The sequence below is a fragment of the Athene noctua genome, chromosome 4, assembly GCF_965140245.1.
Source record: "Athene noctua chromosome 4, bAthNoc1.hap1.1, whole genome shotgun sequence".
NCBI lineage: Eukaryota > Metazoa > Chordata > Aves > Strigiformes > Strigidae > Athene > Athene noctua.
In genome coordinates this window covers 72,905,222-72,929,952 of record NC_134040.1, presented here as the reverse complement: position 1 = coordinate 72,929,952, position 24,731 = coordinate 72,905,222, and the positions used below count along the sequence as shown (strand labels likewise).

General features: G+C 37.3%; 1 protein-coding gene across 6 annotated transcripts in view; it reads right to left on the bottom strand.

Moving 5' to 3' along the window:
* Nucleotides 1-24,731, bottom strand: part of PALLD (palladin, cytoskeletal associated protein) — a 199,605-nt gene that overhangs the window by 47,612 nt on the left and 127,262 nt on the right. Inside the window, exon 1 of one of the 6 annotated variants that reach the window (XM_074905735.1) lies at nucleotides 19,681-19,801. The exons of the other annotated variants lie outside the window; for them this stretch is intronic. The gene's annotated coding sequence lies outside the window, so the exon portion shown is untranslated. Of the gene's footprint in view, nucleotides 1-19,680; nucleotides 19,802-24,731 lie in introns of those variants that run through there. 6 annotated transcript variants of the gene reach the window in all.

Genomic DNA, 24,731 nt, shown 5'->3' with positions numbered 1-24,731 from the left:
GATATGCAGAGCTACTGCTTATTACAACTGCATGATAAACATAATTATAACAAAAATGTCTTAGGAAAATCCTAAGGACCAAGTAGACTCGCTGCCTTATTCCACGACTGAATTCTACACCTCACTGTAACTTCCCCATTGCTTGCTATAAAACAAAAAATGTGTCCCTATCAGCAGAATTACTGACCAAGGCAAAATCCACCCACAGTATACAGATGTCATCCCAGTCAAAACATACTTTTAAATATGCAGAATATATATATATATGTTACTGAACAGACTGAACAGACCCGACCATAAGTAATTATATCTCTATCATCTCAGAGAGAATCAATGTATCCTGAAATACTCACATTTGGACACAGACACTTAACTTGAATTAGTTTCTTGTGCTGGCAACACATAACTTTAAATAGTATTTCCCTGGTAAATAGATGAAGTGATTCTACATTGAGAGTTTAACATTTGTTTAACTGGCTAACTGTGCAGCGCATTGTTCTGAAAAGTTTAAATGGAACACCTTACATATAAATGACAGAGCAAATAATTGCTTTTGTACTTTTGAGCGAAAATACATTCACTTCAAGATGATTCACTTCAAGTACTACTTATTTCTTAATATATCAAGTAACCTTGAGTATGGGAGACTTACACAGAAAGGACTTCTTCCTTGAATTAAGCCTAGGTGCCATAAAAATAGCATAATGCCATAAAAAAAGAAGGAATCATACAGGTAAATTGTGTATTGATAAACACTTGTTATGGCCAAATACCATGCCAGTGATTCTGAATGGCTGGTCCCTTCTCTAGAACTGTTTTGAACCTTGCTTAGTTCTCAGTGAGAGGAGTCAGCCTTCCTACCCAGAGGAAACAAGTAGAAGGACCAAGTTTCATTCTTCCCAAATATATTAGTAACCAACATGGTGACTGGGCAAAAACAAGGAACTGCATAGACTGGCACTTCTCCTAAGAGGACAGTAAGGACACATCTGCATTTGTGCTTAGGCTTGGACCAGAAATGTGCTTTTGAAGCACATGTCCAACTACCCCACTTGCTTTTTCTCCAGTTTGCATCCTGGAGAAGCTTCTCAAGAATATGAACTCATTTACTGTCGGGTGAAATCAATGTAGCAAACTCCAGCCACTAATGGGCTTCTGAGAACAGACTAGAGCTAGTCCAAAGTGTAAAACCTCAAACTCAGTGACTCTGAAACGTGTAGTGTAGATAGCATGCCCTCAGCATGTTTTTTCACACTACAGAGCCATTCATGCTTCTGTGTACTACTCACTAATGTAGGCTATACATACAGGGTAGATGTACAGACTACCATGAGGTGTCTATAAACCATACAGTCTCGAAGGCTTTTAAAAATAAGTGTATATATCACAAGAGATTCTGGCTTTATATTTTGTGTAAGTCTCAATTTCTGGGAAGTTAAATACACATCTTGCTAAACAAATATGCTGAAAAGATTTTCATTTAATTTATAGGGTTTCTTGAAACGTTTTTTTAAGTGTACAGCAAATCTTTGTATAATATATTTTAAAATAGGGTACCATACATATTATTTAACATTTACACATTCAGAGACCATGTTTGGACCCATCCCAGACAGCAATTTTACTATTTTTTATGTTATAGTACAGATTTTACTATTTGACTGCTGGCAGCTGACCTTCAGAATTCAATTAATTCCACTCCTTCCTTCTGCCCCTCAGTAAAAACCTCCCAGACAAAACAAACATGTCTTGTTTGTCTTTAGGTGATCGCAGGGTAGTTTGTAAAAAGCTAGTTACAAAGAAAAGTGTATTCCTCAAGATTTAAACCCATTTTGTCTGAAATTATGAAGGACATTCCCTCTTTATGGACTCATTCTTTTGATGACTCATGTACCTTCTTAGTCTGGAGGTGGACACTCCTGGAGAAAGAATATTGGCCTAGAAAAAACACTTGTCTGATTTGAGGGTCCCAAGTTATATTCCCCCATATTTATTTATTAAGATTAATGTTTAAATGAACATTCCAGATGGATGATGAGAAGGGTGGTTTATCTATTCCTACAGTGAAAGTCAATTTAGTTTAGCTTCACCAATAGCAGTTTATGTTTTGTCCTTACTGAAAATAGTTTTTACATTGAATAGTTAGTAGTGTGCACAATATATTCAAGTTGTTTCCTTAACATAACTAGAGTACTTAGATTACATTTGGAAACTACTGGTAAATCACTGTTAGTAAACTGAAATTTAAAAAATAATGAATTGTTTCCATTATTTTAAGTGCTATTAAGATGTGAAAGTAGCAATACGAGTCTTTCACACTGAAGTCAATACTACCTGTAAGGGAAAACCTCAAGTATCACAACTTGGACTCCAAGCTATCTTTTACCTCACAAATAGCTGTGATAGAAAAATTAAAAATCTTACCTGGCTGTGGTTTAATAAACAACCTCTAGCTCCATATCAAAAATGTTATTTTGGACTTGTAAGTTACTTTAAAGACAGGAATTTTGTCAATACCAGAATTGGTAGCACTACAGTCATCATCAGTGTGGCTCATATGGTTCTTCCTGTATGAACCATGAGATTTCACATGATCCTCTGTTCCTCTCAGCAATACTCAGATCATGGTACAATGCTGGTCTGTCTTCAATTTTTCTTCACACTGACCTCCCTCTCTCTACCTGCTGTCACCTCATCTGTCTCCTTGACTCTTCTCTTGGGCTACCAGCAACTCTTCACCACCCTTTGTGAGCTCCAAAAGCACTGCCTAGGGTGTATTATACCAAAATTCATTACTTTACCTTTTACCTTACTTTATATGCTAGCTTCTCTAGAAAAGCATGCTTCACCCTTCAGGAAACACTGGCCTAAACTACCCTCGTCTATGACAGTTTTCTACTGTGAACTAAAGGATAGTTATTCTAGGTGTTATATCCTGCATGATCCTTGTGTCTCTGGGCCAGTTTACTAAAGCTACTCTGTAGTCACAAATAAAACTTACACAGTACATTGATCCTGTTTCTCATTTGAAGCATCCCTCTATTTCTTTTCCATTTCAGGGAGAAACCTTGAACACAGCACTAAACAGAAGGGTTACTCAGTAACAAAAGTGTCTGGATTATCTGAGGTCAGCTAATTGATTAGACAATTCATACACAATACAATGATAATTTTTTACAGAACAAGGAATGATTAAATGAAAGTCAAAAAGCTACAGACACATTTTAAAATATGCTCTATGTAGTTTTTATCATAGAGGGCAAAATAATGGAAAGACATTTAAGTTCTCTGACTAGTTGTGCTATGTATCAGCGAAAGTGAGCACGCAGATTTACAGAAAACTGAGCTGCTTAGTACTTTTGTTTGAAGGAAAATAAGTTTGCTCCCTTACAGCCATCCTCTTTTGCATGCCAAGACTCTAATGAGCCCATGCACTTAGACTTACCACATTAATTACATTCTCACGCCCTAAAGGCAACGTTGTCTGAAGCTGTCCATTTTTCAGTCATTTCATAAACCTTCAGAGACTGCAGTTTTCCAAATGGATTTCAAGACTTCAATATTAAAGTTACTTAAATAATAACTAATCCACCAGGCCTTAGTTTTAAAAATGGGGAAATAAACTTTGCTAAGCAAGAATTGATAGCACATAATTCTTGCTGTACACTGTCCAGGCAATACTTCACAGATAAGTTATGTCTGATCTTCTACACTAGGGAGAACTTTTGTCCTCAAGAGCCTGATACTAGAAATGGCATCTCATGATCCAAGGTTTTCTGTTGTTTTTAAATTTGTCCTGTGTTTCAAATCTGATATTTGAAATTAAGAGGAATCTGTAAGGCAAAAGGCCCAGCTTGATTAACATACTTCATAATTGCAGGAAATGTTTTTCAACTCTTAGTTGACTTAAAATTTTTTCTCATGATTTTTTAGCAGCATGATATACTTCCCTAATGAATCATTCAGAATGAAAGAAAAAAGATCTGCATACTTGGAAATAGCAACAGAATCTCACAATCATTTTGAAATCCTCTATATATTAAATAGCTTTATATTTTCAAAACAAGCCCCATATGTGTAAAACAATGATATTTGATTTGTGTTAGGCCTAAAAGATCATTTGCCTTTTTCTTCAAGCCTTGCAGCACTTCAGTTTGCTGTCATGTTGCTATAATTCTTCTAGTTGAAAGGAGACACATAGGGAAATGTTCTCATCATCTCATCTTTGGCATCTCACTCACATGAGTATAGCCTCCTAGACAGTCAGTGAAACCTCCAGAGTGTAGTTCAGAGTGTGTAAATTAGATGATAAATGTCAGAATGTATGAAGACTCTCTTAAAGAAGCATCTTTAGAAGTCATCCCAATAAAGCACAGGCTTCAACTCCAGACAGGCAACTCAATATTTGAGCAGAAAACACATAAAATGTTCAACACATCCTCAGTAATGCAGACAAAAATAACACTACCCAAAATTCTTTCCCCTGCCCACAACTTAGTAGCTCATGAGTCAACTGTAGATCTTGTAATACATCACATTGTTTTACAGTCACCCTACGCTTAATATTTATTGTTTTAAAAGTACCATTATTTTCCATATGCATTACATAGTTAACTAATATGACAGCTCTTATTTATCAGCAGCTAACAAATGTACTCAACTACTCCTGATGGGGAATATTCTTTTAGGCGGACTTAGTATTAGGGAGGATCCATAGTTCTAACACTACCACACCCAGCTAGGGTCACCATGTAGGAGTAAAATTAATAGAAAAGGTCAAATTGTTTAACAGCATTGTGAAGTAACATTGTTAGAGTCAGGAAGAAATCTTGTGATTATTTATCAACACCATCATCTGTAAAACAAAGACTGGAACATAAACTGGGCAAAAAAAATTACTCATTAGAAAGGGAACTAATTTTAAAAAGTAGTCCTAAAGGAAACTCAGAGAAGGTAATAAAAAAAAAAAAAAAAAAAGCCAGTCTGCGTATGGCAAGATTGGTTTTAGTCACCTAGATAAATGTGAGGACATCTGAATCACTAAGGCTAAAAAGACTCAGATCAATGTAAATAACTTCCTTTGTGTTCTTTAAACAATCATCAAAATAGTTAAATTTAAATGTTCAACAAACGCTTTTCAGCACAGAAATCCAACATTGCAAGTATAAATGCTAAAAGATACCCTAGAGTCTTTCTATGCAAGAGGAGCAAATCTGGTATTTACTTTTCCCAAGTTCAACCTGTTTTATTTCAATAAGATGCCCCCAAATCTTTTTATAATTATTTCCATTGCATATAAACATAATCTCCTGGTATTAGTAAATTAGCTTGGCTAAATATAGCAAGGAGCACTCATGTTTTATGGTGCATTTTCTTTGGTATGTAGCTAATATAAATAAAATGAGTGGAGAGAAGCTGGCAGTGCTCCACTGACATTACATCACTTTTCCTTAATAGGAAACCTCTCTGCAACTTAGCATCTTGGTTTAAACACTCAGAAGTGTCCACAAAGTCTTCAGTGAGGATCATCATATAAGGCCAGTGGTTAGCTTCAAAGGACTAGAACACAGAGCTGGAGCTCCTGGTACAAGGTTGAAAAGAGAATCTCTAGTGAAAACCACATTTAAATTGTGACCAGCAGCAGAGCAAGGGACTTGCATAATCTCTAACAAAAGTTATGTGCAAGATGTGCATAATTCCAGTAAAAAAAGCAAGGGATGAAGTTCTAATTTACTTCAGTAGACTCAGGATTTACTCTAGAAATCTCAGAAAGTGACAAATTAAAAAGAGAAGCTTTATCCACCGGTCAGAAGCAGGACAGACACAATCATCTACCATTGTTTTATTTGCTACTTACTCTTTGTGATCCTGAAAAAGATAAACCCTCCATTTTACAGTACCATCAGTACCATCCTTCATCACTAGTATGACATTATTTCAAAGAAATTACTTAATTATTGTAAAATACTACATGATATTAATTTACTAAGAGCTGAATGTTGCCACCCATACATATTGAGCTTTTCACTACAAACAATAGGACTCCTTGGTTGCACACAATAAAAATAAATGTGCAGCAGAACCCAGTGGACCTACAAGGTTTTTCTGAGAAAAAGATAGCCCTTGCACTCAATTTTTTGCATCCATTACTGAGATTGCTGGACTTTATTGTTTGTGTCATATATCGAGACAAAAAGCAGTCAACATAGTACATGAAGAATAAAAGTGTCCAGAGAAATTTATGTTCATGATGTAATTAATGTAAACATAAATTCCAGTTATTGTATTCCTAATGTGCAATGGCTGAGCAATAATCCAACTGCTGCAAAGTCTGCATGCAGTATTTGCTGGCACTTAATTTTATCGAGAGCATAATTTATTTAGGCACTGTCACACACAAACACAAAAATGTATTTACTGCAGTACAAAAAGTCAGAGTAGATCATTTTGTCCTCTGCTTTTTCCAAAATGTTTGAGAGGAGTTCACTGAGTGGCTCCTACTGCTTTCAGCTGCAGCTGTGCAGCATACGATCTTTGAAACTTTACAGTAAATGTTGCCATGTTTACATCAGTGACTCTCAGGAAAGAAAATGCTAATCAAGTAAAGGTATGCAGCAAATAAGTGTTAAGATGGAGTACACTGAATACCACTGTAAATGCTCTCACTTAGGAATCATGTGGTCTACTATGGATTCTCTGTTCCACTTTCTCAGTAAGACATCCTCAAATACTTCTGTGTGTCTTTCCCTGATCTTTCACATTCAGTTGTGATGGCACAACAGTTAGGATCCTTATAGCAGAAGGTGCAAGCAAATTAAAAGTTGAAAGTAACCCTAGAGTTGGGTGGATTGGTGACATTGTTGGTTGTTTTTTTGTGGTTTTGTTTTTTTGGGGTAGGGTGTTTTGCTTTTTTTTTAAGATTTGGATGTCTTCACTGCTTCAGATTTAAAAGCAGCCACCCAAAGGCTTCTGCTGGTGCAATAGAAGGGTGGTGTTTGTCCAGGAACAAGCACCTGAAAGACAGACCTCCCACAACTCACACTTCTGGTGAAGAAGTCCTTTCCAAGGTAGGGTTTGTGAAGCCATACCTTTAGTTTGTAATTGTGAAGGATAAGAAAGAACTTCTGTATCCACTTCTGAATTGGCAGCATCCAAACAAGGTCTTTATGTTTTAATTCACATATGCAGTTTTAATCCAACTGCCCTAAAATTAATGACGTCTTTAATGGAAGTCAAGCCAAAGTTTAGGTTACAACAGAGAAAAGTGATTTTAAACTGGTTAGTGTGCACAATTAATAACCGGAGTAAATTTCACTTCCATTGCTGGAACTATCTAAAGATTTCAAACAGAGGATATCTGTGCAACATTAACACACTCTTGCCAAGTACAGACCTTCATTTCACTAAGAATGAAGATGTAGTTTAAGACTCAGTTGCCTGAATGACAATATTCACTTGACCAGTTTCATCTTTGCATTCTTTCGTTGATCTGTGAATTGGCTACTTATGAAATAATTAGGTTTTCTTTAAAACCCTATGCAGAATTGTTAGCATCAGCTGATGTTCATTTTCTAAAATGTCATTTTAGCAGTGGTTTCAATTAATGCCTAGTTTTCAGAAAAGGTCAGGGAAAGCAGAAGAATTAAGTTACACTCAAAACAGTTTGAAATAATATGGCAGCTATATCTATCTGACATTGATCAAATCTTAGTTACGATAAAACTTCACTGAAATCTGCTGACTGGACGACACAGTTCCTGCTAAATAAGTTATTATAATTCTCTGTTAAGTTTCAACTATTGTACTGTCATTTTGGAAACAAAGAGAACATCTGCTAAAATGAGCTGTAATGGAAAAAATTCAACTGTAAGTCTCTTGCTCATCCATCCTAGCACTACTATTATGTAAGTTAGCCTACTATATATAGCAGCCACAAGAGGAACTGATATGCTAGCTGGGCACGTACATATCAAATCTATCATCTTTTTGTTTTATCACATTAAAAACAAGCTGCAACACCTTTCCAAACTTGTGTAAATGAATTCAGGAATTCAAACCAGTAGCCGTTGTGTTCAGGAACACAGACACTCCACTGAAACTAATGGGAGCAACAGTTATTAGCAGCTCTGAAAATCAGGCTACTTTTGTATGAATTTAACTTCATACAAACAAATTGAAAGTTTACATTTAAAAATTCATCCATGTATTACAATAATTTGTTTCAAATTTTAGTTTGTGCTTTAGGAGTAATTTTTAAGGTGAATTATGTATCTCAGTAATTTGCCTTTACTTCAATGGCACAGAAATACTTGGGAGATGCAAAAGTTTCATACCCAGGTCACCAGTTAAGTCCAATCAGTAGTGACAGAAATGGAAAATATCTGATTCCCATTTGGTAGTGTGATTGAAGTGAGTCAGTTTCAACTCTCTTTCCCAAGAGGTTGTCACAAAGTCTAAATATACTACCTTTTATGTCAACATTTATTAGCAGATACAAGCAGTGAAAATACAGAAATTTCTCTTTCATGCCTGGAAGATGTCCCTATCCATAAAGGAGTGTGGGAATTTTTTTGTGGATGTTAACTCAGTGTCCTTGGTGTCACTGGAGTCTTTTCCAAATTCTAATTCAATATTCAAATCACAGGGAACTCTTATCATGGAATATAAATCTACGTAATTTAAATAATAGTGATGAACATCATCATCATCATCTGCTTCAAAAATTGGAAAACTCTTTCTATTAAGGGGTATGGCAGAATTTCTCAGGAGCTCAGGAGAACTTGTTTTGCTAAATGACTGTGAAAAAGGCAATAATATGAAACTTGCAATAACCCATGCATGTTTATAATAGTTCAGATTTCAGGTACTATTGACATATTTTGGATTCCTTTATGGTTTACACTGCTAAACTCACTTTGTTACTGCTACTTAATCATTTGACTGCCTGAGATACAGAAAAGCTACAAAAAGAAAAACTCTTCCCAGGATAGAGAACTGTAGAAAAGTTAATAATTTTAAATTAAAATATTAATTCTGCATTGCAAAACTAGCATAAGACAACTGCAAGCCAAAATAAATTAAATCTTGAGGAAAAACCACATAATGAAGCCTCAGAAGAAACTGTACCACTATCAGGTAAATAACAGTTTAAAAAGCCTAAAATATTATATAAATCAGAAGGTACCTCCTTCAATACCAGCTAAGTACCATTTAGTAACTGTGGCTTAACAACCACTTGTACTAATTTTCTGCAGTATTTTTAGTCTACAGTAGTACAGCCTAGAAAAGCTGCTTTTTCCCTCTGTTTTGGACTAGGAAACCAGAGATAGAGGAATTGGTTGGGCTGGTCTATAGGCAGAATTGTACCAAAATAGATACTTCTACCACAACAAGTATTCCAAACTACTTACATATACACCCTTATTCTGGAACAGAAACAGTCAAGTTTAGAGCTAATGAGGTATAACTAAATTTGACACTTCCTAGACACTTTTATAACTTTGTGTTAACACCCAGCCATAGCCTGACTTGACATGGGCTGAATATGATGCACAACACTATTATTTCTGATTGCTTACATATCTCTCAGTTTTTAGGCCAGTGTGTAAATTCATCAACAACTGTAAATGCAATCCTCATTTTAGTGGGGAACAAAAAATCCAAACATGCCACAGATAAATCTCAAGAGTTAGCATCTCAATGAGATTTGATTAGAAAGGCAATTATTCAAAACCACTGGACAATATATACTATCATCACAGCAAAACTACTAATATTTTCTGAAAAAAGGCAATTAAATGGTTCCCTTAAAGCAAAAGCAAGGTAGTTTAGTTTAGCACAGGCTCTTGTCCCCACAACATGCCAATCTGCACAGCACTGTGCAATATTCATATGACAGGAATCTGTACAATGCAAGACCCGGTAACAAATAAAAATATTAGGCACAGTCAGCAATTTACAGGACAACAAATGAATTTAGACCTGAATGAATAGACCTAAGACCATCCAAAGAAAACTGAAACATTCTCAGACCAATTAAGGAAGCATTTGCATATATCCCACATCTTCCAAAAAGCCCTTTCACTACCTTTTTCCTGCTCTCTACGCAGCATGCTGCAGCTACCCCTACCATCTACAAAAGCTTAAATTATTCTACAAACTTTGCCAGTGGTTGGTGGTTTTAGCAAACCCTAATTTTTCCAAAATGAAAGGCAATTAATTGAGAAACTAATCGTATTGGTAGCTTCCTTCCTTTTTAAGTGACTCTTGACTAAGACATTTTCATTTCATACAAAACAGTGGACAACCTATAACAAAACTCTTGAGGAATCTGAGATAATTAAATAGAGGAAGCATTTGAGAATAATCTCAACAACCAACCACAGAGATTAACATCGGTAACTCAGGAAGCTTGACAGCAGATTTCTGTGATTCTTCCTCTATCACAAAGACCATCAACGATGACAGAGAGACAATTTCCCTAACTCAAAAGCACATTAAGAATTATTTAATTATGGCTTATGTGAAGAATTTAATCTCCTGGACAAGCTGCTTCTGTCTTCTATTACTCTCTATATAAGACTGACATTTTTTAAGCATTTCCATTAGTTAAAAAGGTACTATTCACAAGTTTTACAAATGTCTTTCAAACATCCCAGTTTCACTCTAATTAGTCAATCCTCTATTACTCTGCATAACTAACTTTGCTCTGCCAGTACTGGAAATTATGGCAGACATACCAAACCTTTTGGGGAAAAGGGAGGACACTAAGTAAAAATATTAGGCATCTCAGAGATTTGTATGTTCATACGAATTCACTCAGCCCACCCCAAACTTTCATCTACTACTGATCAGCTTCCTGCGTAAATGCATTCCAATTCTATTCTGCTCTGCTTGTTATCAATGAGCATGTTACTTCAAATATTAGCATTGCAAACAGTTCTTCTAATTCAGTACTTGTACAAAAATTCACTCAGTAAACAGGCCTTGTCTTTTGCATTTGTAGGCACTAATGCTTAAAGTACAAACATCTATCTTCATAATCCAGAAAAGGACATAATGTGAGCACTGCGTTTTAATTGCAAACCGATAATTAGCCTCAGTGCACTATGGAGCTCTTTTGTAATGCATTACAATTCACTGTCCGTAGTTCACTCCTCTTTTCCAGTTACAATCTACCACCGAAAAAGTCCAAAGGTTGTACCCAACAGGAATGTTAACTTTACAAAGTTACAGAAGTACGACGGAACAATCTTCAAAGACTGTTCAAAGTGGGGATGAAACTGCCTGGCAGTTTGTAACAGGAGCAGACTGCAGTCAGAAAAGGATGAAACCAGAAGTATTTTACTGCCTTTTAGTAAAACATGCTAAATCTAGCATTAAAGATACCAATAATTTTTCCAAACCAAACACGTCACTCCACAAAAGCCATACCCATAGATAATAATCACATCCCTGTAAGAAATGTAGGAATGGCTTGCTTCATCAAGCCATGCATGGCAAAAGAACCTGAAACTAATTTATAATTTTAACATTTGTGCTCACATGCTAAAGCCCTGATTTATTACTGCAGCCTGTAACAAACAGAACATCCACCACTTGTGTGTCTTTCTGGGCTCTAAATTTCTTGATACTTCTGCAAACCTGCAGAATCCTTCCAATTATTTGTTTGTGATAAGAAAGCTTTCATCAAGGTATCACAGACCAGCTGGATCTGCTGAAGCTTAGACAGGTAATCGCAAACCCCTGCTCCTTTAAATTGTCAGCTCATGCTCCAGAAAACATTGCTTCCCTTCTTAAAAAATTCCTCAGAATTGAATTTGGGTCCTTGATCTTGGGCTAAATGTGATGCATGTGGTCAGTGCTGAGCTTCACCATCCTGGAAATGGTTCCACCATACATTGGTCCACATACCACATGACACGCCTTTGACATCAAGACTAGATTACTACACTATGTTCCAGCTAGGGCTGCTGAGAAGGCTCAATGTGTTGCTTGCAGCTGGTTACTGACAGCAGCCATATAATTGGTGGGAGAGCAAGGGGAATGTGGCAGAGATCCTGATTTCTGAGCCTTCTGCTCATTCTTCTTTATCATATTATTTAATATTCACATAAATGTCATTATTCACATTACTTGGCTCTTTATTCCTATCCATTAGCATAACCACTGAATTTTGAAGGGATGTGGGACACAAGAACTTGGAGTTTTAGAATCACTGTATAATATTTATTTCTAAAATCTCAAGAACACTCAAAGATGCTGTCTTTTATGGGCCAGGGACAACCGTAGAATTAACCTCGGAGTGAGCAGCTGAAATTTCATTCAAGAAAATGTTGACATACCATTTTGGCTTTATGTTAATAGGCATTCCTTTTTTCTCTCTGTCTATGTGGACAAATACGCATGCAGCACCCCTCTATATTCAGTTGCATATATACGTGAAAGCAGCTTGGCTTTTTTTCCCTGAAAGCTGTGTCCTATGAGCACAAATGTTCTTGAAATACCACTGATAATAATTTTTTTTTCCTCTTTTTTTTAAAAAGAAAGAAGAGGTTTAGAGGGTATTTTAATACAAAGCAGAAAATGGAAGCAATAATTTTCCAGAAATTCCTGATGAACAACTTAAGAAAATGTTAAACAGCTAATAACCTGAAAATCTCTAGCAGAAACTCCAAAAGCCACTAAAGATAAAAGAATGGAAACCACATGTAACATCCTAGAGACTCGTAAGACAACATAATGTACTTTCAATATAGTTTGAACTTCCGTAGTCTCACTTTATAAATTTGATTTCATATGTCTGCAGAAACTGATAGAAGAGGTGTCTCCCTTTTTTATGTTACATTACGTACAGATCTTCAGATTTTTATAAAGATAGAAAAACTGTGAAGATTTATAGGAAATCAAGACTTTCTCCCTAGAACATAGCCAAGCAGTATGGCAAACTATTTATTGCCTGAAAAAATAGGCTACAAAGGTTATACATGAAAGAGTAAAACATATGATTTGGCAAGAAGACTGAACAAAGATATGTGAGAATTATCATGAATATATGAAAATTGTCAGGTAGCTTTATAAACAGAAAAAACAACAGCATTTGGCCATGTCAGATGAAGAAACATGTCTGTTGTGGGAAAGACTCCTCACTGAAAATAATTGTCAGTTTATAGAGCAAAATATAGAGTTGGGTGGCTTGTCAGTTGATTAATACTGATGAACACATCTGAAGCCCACGCACCCTTTTCATGAAAATGTCTGGAAGACATTTGTAGGTATGCACCAACACCTCAGTTCATGTGGATATCAATAATCCCGTTAAATTTTCTTCACGTAATTCTGGTTTTAGGCAGCTCAGATTTGCACATAAGTAAATGGCATCATCTTGCAACAGACGCACCATTATTAACGGAATACCAAGTAACTCATGATTTCATTTAATTCCCTAAAAGTTCTGACAGGAAACACAGATCACACACAAAAACAGACTGCACGAAAATACCACATCCACAAAATAGTATGACCTCCTCTGGGGTTTTCAAAGCCTCACTTGGACCAAAAAATTCACTAGATCTTTGGTCACTGCAAAATACAGCCATAAATCAGGGTGCCCTCCTGAAACATTCAAACACTGAAAAGAAAGGCTTTATATCTCAGAGCCAAAATAAGTATAGTGAGGCGGGCTGGAAGAAATACAGCACCACTGGGTTTCTGTGCAAGGAAATTCTCCTTTCATTTGTGCAAAACTTTCTATGTTGCCTTGGTGAATCTGCTCTGCTAGTCCAAGTTGGCTATTCAAATTGTTTTGCACTTTAATAGCTGCTTTAAACAAATCATCCCCATGAGTCAGATACAGATTTTTACTTATGCTCTGTATGGGGACACACACACACAAATATATGAATTCACACACCATTACAGTCATATGCACACAGAATCAGGCTCGCATCATCTCCTAAGAAAAATCTGCATTATCTGTTCTTTTGAAGTCAGAAACATACATTTTACACACATCTCCATGTACATAATATGCACACGGTGTTTGACACGGAACTGAAATAAACAATTCTGTTTCTAGTGACTACTTTCATACTGTGATTGGCCTATTCAGAAGAATTAATTCAGCCATGGAGTAAAAATTTTAAAAGATGACAAAATCCATCTACAAAAAGAACATAATGATCCTTTTTTAAGGGTAAGTCTTCAAAGTTGTGAGTAAGGTGCAAAAATAGGTAGGAGAAAGCCCAGCTTAAAGCTTGGCCTAAAACCAGCAGGTTGGGTCTCCTGAGAAAAGTTGCTGTAACATATGCAGGTTTTGATTTAAACCAGATTCCTGTACTCAGTGTGGCTGGAGAACTGGGGTCATACTTTTTTAATGATTCTGTACCAGAAGCGGCACACATACACAAAAAATCAAAATACTCTATACTCATTTTTTCTATTCACTACAGCCCAGGCAGGAACTCCTAATGAAGTTTTGCCAGCCCACCAGATACTGCCTGCATGCATTTCTTGCTCTCTGAAGTGGATTCTTCTTCATCTTAGGGAGAGAATTCTTTGTAAATTGCAATTTAAAAATTAAATCCAGCTGCCTGAATCTCCATTTAAATTCAATGCTTCTAAAGCAAAGTTCAGTCATCTTCTTGTAAATGCAAAGATTAAAACAAACCCACTCAAGACTGTAAAAGCAAGGAGTTAAATACTGATGTTGTAAACTTGATTCCCTCAATTTTCCCATTATTTACACGCACACCTCAGGTACTGTGTTGCCTTAATGGGTACAGTAGCATTCAGGACCAGAATATCACTCTTCATTGTGAATTTGCTGAGGTTAGTTGGTTGGTATATATGTTAACATTACAAAAACAGATTTTTGCATGCTAATCTATTTTTACATTTTAGCCTGGAAAAAAAAAATGTAACCATGTTGCCAACAAAAACCAAAAAATCTTTTCCTGTACATTTCTGTTGGCTGACACATCATGTCTGCAAATAATAGTCTTTCTTTCTCTAGAAAGCTTTCACATTACAGAAATCCAAAAGGACAAATGAGACATGTGCCATTTTATGAACATTTACCAAAACTTGGATACTTTGGCAATGCAGTATAGCAGCTCCTGACGCACAGACTCAACTCTTCAACTAAATAAGCCTTCCACATTTTTAAGGCTGAAATATGAACTCAAGCCCACATTGCCATTTTCTGTTTGAACTATTCTGCAGCAAACTGTGATATAAAATTGGTTTCTTCAAAAAGAAGAACTGGGTTTTTCTTCTCCTATATTTTCAACCAGCACATATAATGTCAACTGAAACAGATAACAAAATCCAGAGCCCATTTCAAGTGGGACATTTTTTGGTGACATGCAGGAATAAAATTCCCCAGTCTCAGAACAATGTCCTGGGAAGGACTGGAACGGATTCTGAATAACTGCTACCAAAGAATGGTTTAAGATAATCTAAGTTAATCAAAGATTTCTTACTCAGATCATCCTTGGGAGATACGCAACTCCACAAACTAGGGAAAGCAGATTCAGTTATTTCTTGGCTCATCTCATGCAGGTGCACCAGGCAGAAAAAAGCCCAGTGATAAATTGAGCCCACTGTATTTATTTATTTATATAAAAATAAATGTTCTTTATCTTAAACTCCTTTCCTTTGTGGAAATGGAAAGCACTGGGGAGTGCCATACACAATACACTAATTACAATCACTTTCTGCTTCAATAAAGGAAATACAAACTTCCTGCCTTGGCAAGGGCTAGAATATCTCAAGCAGGTGGGAGAAGGACCGTGTTAAGTGTCTAGACAGCAGTGTGGAGGAAAAATATTTCTGAAGTTTTCTATTCATGTGCTAATCCAGAAAGTACACTTTACATGTAAAAAGAATTTCCTTAATTATTGGTTATCCTTCTATGATAATTACGATGGCATAGTAAGTGGTTGTTTTTAAATTATATGATTTACCGAAGTGTTAAATGTTCCAGGAAGTTCTGACACTTGGGGTCACAAAAGACTCTCCACTTTCTGCACAATAAGAAGTTAAAAATAATCTCTGGGCATACTATAACTTGGTTAGTAATTACTCTGTATGAATTCCTAATTGTTTCAAATGCATGTATTACCACTGTGAAATCATTGCTTGGTATTGTTATTACTGAGTAGGAGCTTCACTCCAAAGGGAATTTTATTACTTAATCTAACACTGAAATGCTATCTGTTAAGAAACGAGAATATTTCCAAGATGGAAGATGATTCATGAATACAAAATTCCACAAGCATACTTTGATTAAAGAATATTCTTAGGATGAAATATTTTCAGCCAATTATTATGTTCTCAAGAATATATGGGTCTATCAGTTATTTAATATGTTCTACATAACAATTTTTTGGGGGTGAAATATAATCTTAGGGCCACCAAATCTTCTCAGGTCAATAAAGGTCCAGCAGAGCCTCAAATACTTGAAGAGTCCTTTCTTGGAGATTAAACAGAAAATAAAAAGACACACAAGAATAACATAAAACATTTCATATGGAAATTATGTAATCTGTAGTGTGTATGCTTATTTTCAACTTTCAGACAAGTTTCTTCTCACTGCACCCAATGCACTTCCCCTTATCTACACAGTTTCATCTCAGAAACCCAGCCTTTTAAAACTAAAGGTCTTTATCTTCATGTCTTTCAGGTTTAGTGCCTACCATTATTTATAATCTACAGAAAAATGATACTATACACACAGAGAAGACCTGTATACATGACGTCAGACTGACTGGTGCTCTACTCTGCTCCCAGACACACAGGTCCACACTGATGTTGGCATAAGTAAAATCACAAAGTAGCTGCTTTAAGGAGAGCTAGTCGAGACAGTCATTTGCTGTTTGAAGAATACAATAACGTGCCATCAAACACACGATTTTACAAGTAAAATCAGCTTACTTTGCCCAGCTGAGAACCAGGTAAGTTTAGTAAGGCAAGCCTCTCATGGATCATTTTGAAGTAGAGTAACAGAAAGAAATTCTGTACAGGAGGGAAAGAAGGAATTCTCCATGTAAGAGGGCTGACCAGCATCCCACAGGTCACTTTCAGCCAGACCGCTCCCTTTGTCTTCCACTGCCCAAAGCCCAACAGCTGAACATTACTCATCAGATTTACCACTGTGTCCTTACGGAAACGGAGGCATGCTGTTCTAACATAGCTAACATAGCTATTAGAAATGGCTGCTGCAGTCATACAGACCACAAAGTGGATGACAAAACTGCAACCCCACTCCTGTTTGTGGTTAAGATTATCATGCCCTCCACAATGGTTGTATAAACTCAAAAATTTCTTCAGTGCAGAACAGAGAATAGCGAGTTGCTTTCTGCTCCCTGGAACTGCAGATATCAGTAATTACTTTACAATAATTGTAATTATACAAAACCAATAATTACTGTAGAATAACACTTTGCAAAGTTTCATATGTTGTAACCATTACACAGTCTCTGCAAAGAGAAAGCGGTAAACTCAGGCTAGTCAAAAACAACAGGGCCACAATAATAGGTGTATGCATGTCCAGCAGGATGAGCTTGGCCAGGACAATATATAGATAACTGTTCTGCTCTTCTAAAACAAGCAAACAAACAAACAAACACACACAACAATTTGAAGATAATAGAGAATTTTCTAGCAATTAATTAAGTACAAGAAAATAAAAACATGTATTTTACGGTGGTGCTTTTTAATGGAATCCTGATATATCAAGCTGCTTACTGTTACTTAAAACACTTCAAATTTTCAGAACAGTTTTTCACTGAAAAAAAAAAGTTTGGCTCTCATAAAGCTACAAGAAAATCTATGCGACGTACATCTGCCAACTGCTAACAAACCTTTACTACACATCCACCATTCCAATTCTGGGAAAACTTCTATGTCAGATTGCAGTGTATAGTAACTTTGTAAACTCTGACTTTGTGATTATCAGGTTTTTACTATCTGAAAGATGAGAGAAATGTTTTTATCCAAATGAGTGATTCCTAATTCCAACAAAATCCTACCTGCATATTCCTAAGAGTTTCAAAAGTTGCAAGAACATCTGTATACCTCCTACCCAATCTTCCCAGTTTCTTTTATGCAAACTCTTATTCCTTTGCCCCCACCTCTTCTCACAGGGTTTCTCTTCCTGGCCAGGAAAATTGGTACCAGGTATTATTTCAGACAGACGGTTCTTTCAGGTTTTGTTACCCATGCAAAAGCAGGATGCGACACAATCTGTCTCGGAATCCAGTTCTCACAAGTATTTGCCCCCTTTTTCACAGCGAAGTGGTTTAGTTAGACACAAACAATGGACATGGGCTGAGAGCCATTTAACTTTTTATATGTTTTTTTTCCATCCTCTTGTTATCAGTTCTATATCTTAATCCTTCTATGTCTGGTATGCATTGTGAATCACAGACCAGCTCTGGATGCCTGGAAACTGTTGGACTTCTTAAGAACATCATCATAACTATTCCCACCCCAGACCTCCAGTGGATTTTGGTGCACACAGACTTGTGAGTGGACATAAAACTTTCTGTAGAATATATCTTATGGAGTTAATTTCAGAAATATAAGATTTGGTCCCAGGAATCATTGTTTCAGTTCAATACAGCCACAGAGTACTGTAGAAAAAGAGTTTCTTGACCTCAAAGCCTAATGAAACATCGAATGTGTCTGCTCCTATTTTTAGATGTATACTCTGTAGTGCCATATTCCTTAATATAAGGCTGACCCAAATGTTCCAACAGCAGACGTTGGTTTCTCTTTGATAGCCAATGCATATCTCTGCTTTCCAAGTTTCTGTAAACACATCATTATAAGGAAGGCCAGTCTTACTTTTCCCAGCCTTCTTTCTAATTATGTGCTTGCTGCCAGGAAACTTATACTTTTTTTCTTTTTTTTTTTTTTTTTTTGTCTTCACTACTAAAATTTAAACAAATGTCTGCTACAGACTTGGAAAAGAAGAAGAAAAAAAATCTCCAAAGCCGTTACTGTTCTAAGTTACAAAGTTACTAAATAACACCAAATTCCTTTCAACACTCAGTGATAAACATTCGACAAAAACGCTAGCTACAAGACTACATCATTGTTAGGTCACCAAATATGTCTTCCCTGCAGACTAATGAATTCCACAGGACAAAGAAGCCCACAGTATTTTGCTTGATTTTGGTTTAATTTTGGTTAAAAGCCATAGTAAGTTTTCTAAAACATCCAAGTCTCCTGCTCATTACCAACTCTTTTCATCCAGGAGTATCACCGGGTTCCCACAGAAGTCTCCTACAAAGCAGGCTGTGAAAGCACTCCTATTTTACTGCTCTGTCCTATTTACTCACAAACTAACAACTGATTTAGCAAGTCTTGAACTACAGAGATACACAGAGCCGCTGCCGCCACAGCAGCATCCTTTTTTATATTCGGAAACACCAAGGGGACGGCCAAGGTCGGCAAATAAAGCGCATCAGCCAAACTCGAATGCAACTACAGCCGATGTGGCGAACTCAAAGGGCCAGAAAGCGCCGCGCAAAAAAGCCGCACTGGAAGGGAACCGTGAGCCCGATCTGCCCCTAACCTCTCGCCTGCCCTCAGCGCCTCTGCCGGGCGCGCGCCCCATCTGAAGCAAAGCGCGTCGCGTACGAACGGACGGAAGAAAGCGCCCTGCCATCTTACCTCGGCAAGGCTTACGTGGGCAGCTACCACATAGCCGGGCGCAGGACTGCGGGGCCCGGCGGCGGGAGCGGGACGGGGCGCGGCGGCCGCAGGTACCGGCGCTATATAGGGCGGGCCCGGCGGCGCAGGCACCGCGCCGTGACTCAGGGAGCCGCCGCCGGCGCGTCCCACTCCGGCGGCTTCACGTTAAGAGTCCCGCGGTCACCCCGGGCTCCCCGGTGCCGGCGGGAGGCGTTACCAGGCTGCGGGGAACGGCGGGGAAAGGGGGGTTTGCCGCAGCGGAGCCCCTTTCCCTGTTGCCGCCGCCTAAGTCTTAATAGCTCTCCCCCCCGGCGCGGCAAGAACAGGGGCTTTTGACACGGTTTTTACCAAAAAAGGCTCGGGTCCCACGCTGGAAGTTCACTTTCTTCCCTCCAGCAACTCGGCATCCATAGCCAGTAGAAAAGCTTGAGACGTTCCCCCTAAAGCAGAAGCAGGCGCTGCAGCTGCCTAGAGAGCAGAGGAGACATCCCAGCCTCTTCCACGCTGCCATGCAGCTGCACAGAAGTGCTGCCACGAAAGTTTACGTTAGCTTTTCTGCGTAGGGAAAGTTTCCATGATTTCCACATCACTTTTGCCTGCATGACAAGGTGGGTGGGATGGCTACAGGTTTTAACGCAGAAGCCACGTCTCAAAGTTACTCTAAGCTTTCGAAGACTTTTCTGTTCTTTTTAGATCATACTTACGCCACACCAAGTCCCTGAGTTCTCAAGTTAAACTGAATTTAAAACTTTTTTTCCGAATAAACGTATCACTCTATCGCACACTAGTCATCTGTTTTACTTTCTCCTGTGTCTTCTTCACCTGTCCGAGAATAGCATCAGAGTCCAGAGATTTCCTGTATGTTACAAAATTCATGCTGTTTCACAGTCTAATAATGCAAAACCATCCCGAATATCAAACACTTACTGTAAATACATTACTACTGCATATTCCACTAAGTACACCATTTTTTCCATAAGGAGATGAAGACTGAAGAACAGGTTTCTGTTGCTGGCTCATACCCTTCCTACTAGAACCCTCTTGGTCTGGATCCAGAGCTTTCTTACAGAATACATGCCAACGTCAGTTTTATAAGCAATCACAGAACACAACTAATCATTAGTAACATCTACTTAAACATCTGCTTAAAACCAGACGGACAATCTCAAAAGATACATCTATAAAACCTCTATTCTCATATCCATGCTCAGTCCACAGAGGTGATCAGTGGTATCACTTGAATTATCTGCAACGTGGACAGCAAAAAGAAGTGTACGAACACTCTTCCTTTTACCTCACCACTATTAAACATCCTGGACAATGGCAGCTAAAAGTCAGGGAGCTCCTCTTTCTTGTTTTAGCTCCACTTTCCAGTCAGTGTGTGTTACAGTCCAGTTCTGGATGTCTGGAATCTGTTGGGTTTACACAAAAACATTATCATAACGATTTTCCTCCAACTGGTATGAACCCCCAAGATGAGCAAGACCTGTACCTGAGAAATTTCATTCTACAGTGGATGACACAGAACAAGGTGGCACTGAAACTTCCCCTGCTTAATCAACCCCCTTCACCCCTTTTCACCATCCAGCCCTCTTTAGGACTCAGAACTCACTCCACATCGCTTGATTGCTCCAGAACATAAAGGGGAGAACGGAGGAATTTTGCCAACTAGGAAAAAGGGAAGCAGAAATAAAGCATCTCCTCATCACTGGAAGAGAGAGTGACATGTCAGATCCTGGCAGCAAGAAGACTGGCACTGCACTAGCACTCAGTCTCCAATTCTGGTACATGACTATGGGGAAGAAGCATGGTAGCTCATACACATAGTATTAAGATAGTACAAAGATAAAAAGAGTATCACTCATCACTAATCAGGTCTCTATAAGATTTTGGCTAAGTATGCTGGTTGAGGATAGTATTCTATCTAACAAGCAGAACACAGTTCAGCCAGTAATAGCTGCAGATAATCTAACACACACAACAAAGAACAGGCTGATGGATGGTAGGAAAAGCCAATTACAGAAAAACAGTACCTGGACTTTACATCTCTTAACTGCACCTTCTCCTTTGTATTTGATTACAACAGTGAGTTAATATTGCAGTAAAGACAACTGAGTTCTCTGACACTTTATTCTGTCACAGATCTGATATTGCTCGTATTTTGCACATATGTTCTAAGAATTCTGGAGAAGAATTTTATGTCTATGCATGTATGCTCATGTTCACGTCACGGGGATGGAAGATGAAAGCAAAAAGACAGCTTGTGCACATCAGCTTAGTTCAAGACATTTGCTGCAGTGTGACTCCACAAGCATAACTGGGCATGCAAAGTGAAAATGAAGGTCAGCTTACTGGGAACCAAACATGGGGCACAATGTGAGATAAAGGTCCAAAGAGAAAGGAAACAAGATCATATGCTTAACTTAAAACATAATACGATCTGTGATTTTTTCCTGTAAATAACTTTGCCTATCATTCCAGCCCCAGGAACATTTGTTTCTAGTTGAAGGAGTATGTACTCTATGTACAGCATGACTAGCAAACTAAAATGAGCAAAACTAATTTACATGTAAAAAGACAACTGCATACAAGTCCAATGAAGTCCTAATACTTAAAGGAAATATTTAGAATGTAATGACAATTATAACAAACAGGTTTTGGGAAAATGTAGTAAAAAGCCCAACAATTAATTTCTGTGAACTAACAGAGGTAATGGTAAATGCCATTAGTGAAACATGCAAACACCAAACTGCCTGAAATCATATGAGGTTTTTTTTTTTTGCCTGCATTCATTCAAACCTTGAGAATCTTCACAAAATGAAGGTTCACTGTTTATGCCACTCTAAATAAAATGAAATCAGTATTGCTTAAAGTTTAAAAACTAACAAGGATGACTTCAGGAAAAAAAAAAGCTGAAAATGCAGAGAAAAAACCTTACACAAAGTAATTATATCCTCAGCAATCCAAGAGAAAACAAATGAAGATAAAACAACTCAGTGGACTTCTTCAGAGAGTCTGTCAAGTTCTTAAACTACTACAGAATAATTTGTAGTGTTTAAATGCGACCTTTTTGCTTGCAGTGTATCTTCAGTGAAGAAAGTATATTTTTATAGTGTACATACATTGTCATCCACAACAGGTAGTTTCCAGTGCTACTAGACTACAAATAACTACACACTTCTATTTCCTGTCATATATTTGCCTATTTGTTTTTTGGGGTTTTTTGTTTGGTTTTTTTTTATTATGATATGCAAAATTTTAGCATCCTAGCTGGTGAATAACAAAGGCATTAAAAGCTACACTGGAGAGAGCAATTCTGATTGTGCTAGTTAAGACCAGATCTCTCAAATTCTTTAAATCAAAACAGGATGTTTTTCAGAAAGAAAACCAAACCAAACCTAAAAAATTCTGAGGTCTATGAAGAAGTTGTGATTGAGATTCAAATGGTGTTTTCTACGTGGGGGAGACACATGACACGAGATTCTTTTGGTCTTAAAAACTGGAAATTAATTCAAGAATATAGGCATGCCTGTAAATCAACCCAAAGAGTATTCAGCCAGCCACAATGGAGCTTTGCATCATATTACAGTTCAAACATCATTAAGCTCAGATGAAAATGGCAGTAACATAGACACTGAAGGACTAGAATAGGGAACTGAAAGAATTTACAAACTTTCAAACTGGTTCATATGCAGCTGACTGAATTCTATGATTTATGGAGCCCAATTCAGCAATCTCCCTGTTTTTCTTACATAAAGGAAATACATCCCATTTACACTAGCTATGCAAAATAGGCTTTAACATATCAACCACTGTGGATTTCAAATTTTTGTTTAAAGCAAAAAAACCCCATAAAATTACATCCTCTCCCATACTCTACTTGACAACATTTAAATGCTTTGAATAGGGATTACTAAACCAGGAACAGGACATTGATTTTCTTGGAATGCATGAGAGTCTGAGATTTCTTTAGAAGGCCAGAAAGCAAAATTAAGCTTACCTGAAAACAAAACAGACCAACTATACCTCTGAAATGGCAACTGTCAAACATGCACTAGTCCAAAGCATTTAGCGCTATTTCAAAAGTCTCTTGAATCCTGTGTTACACGCATCCTGTACTACCTAGCTTTGCTGGTGTTGGCAGACACTGAGGTCATAACTGTAAATTGCTTTGTTTGGTGTTATTTCCTGTTGGTGAAATTCACAATGCCTGAGCTAGGAATACCAAGTTGTTTGTGGCTTTTGTTTTTCTTAGCACTTCTGGAAAATAAAGGATTATGTCTTTGTTACAAGAAAGATTATTTAAGTAAATGCTTCCCAACACTTTCAATTCTGCCAATACACACCATCAAAGTTATGTTTTAGAGAGGAAAGCATAGCTAAAGCTACCATTTGAAAGCAAATCACACTGCAAGGTCTATGATCTAGGAAAACATGATTCAACAAAAACAAAAAGAGGACCTTTTCCCAAACTTCTAATTATACATAAAAGAAAACAAAAATGAGAAGTTTCTGTTGCTGAGACAATTTTCATGAGAAGGCAACTACCATTTTAATAGACATATATGTATACACACACGCATGCGTATGTGCATGGTGATGAAGTGATGCATGCTCAAGTCTTCATTATAATACTAATCAATTCACCTTTTAGACTAAAATAGTAAAGGTCTTCAGGGTACAAAACTGTTTAAATAATATTGATTAGACTTACTATGTAACCTGTATGACAGCACAGAGAAAAACCATGAATCTACTTACATAAGCGCTGCCTAACAAGGAACTGGAACTGTGACGGTTGAACAAGCAGCATAGAGTATATGCTCTATAAGTCAGGTATCCCAATGGTTTCCTTAAAGTACCTAGATACTTCGGTACCCATATTCTTAGTCTGTTTTGACCATGAATAATCCCTGAGAATTTCCTGACCTGCACAACTACTGATATAGCAATGCATAGGAGCTCTGGAAATAGCTACATTAAATATAACAAAATATAACCTGGAAAATTATTCACTCCTCAGACACAAA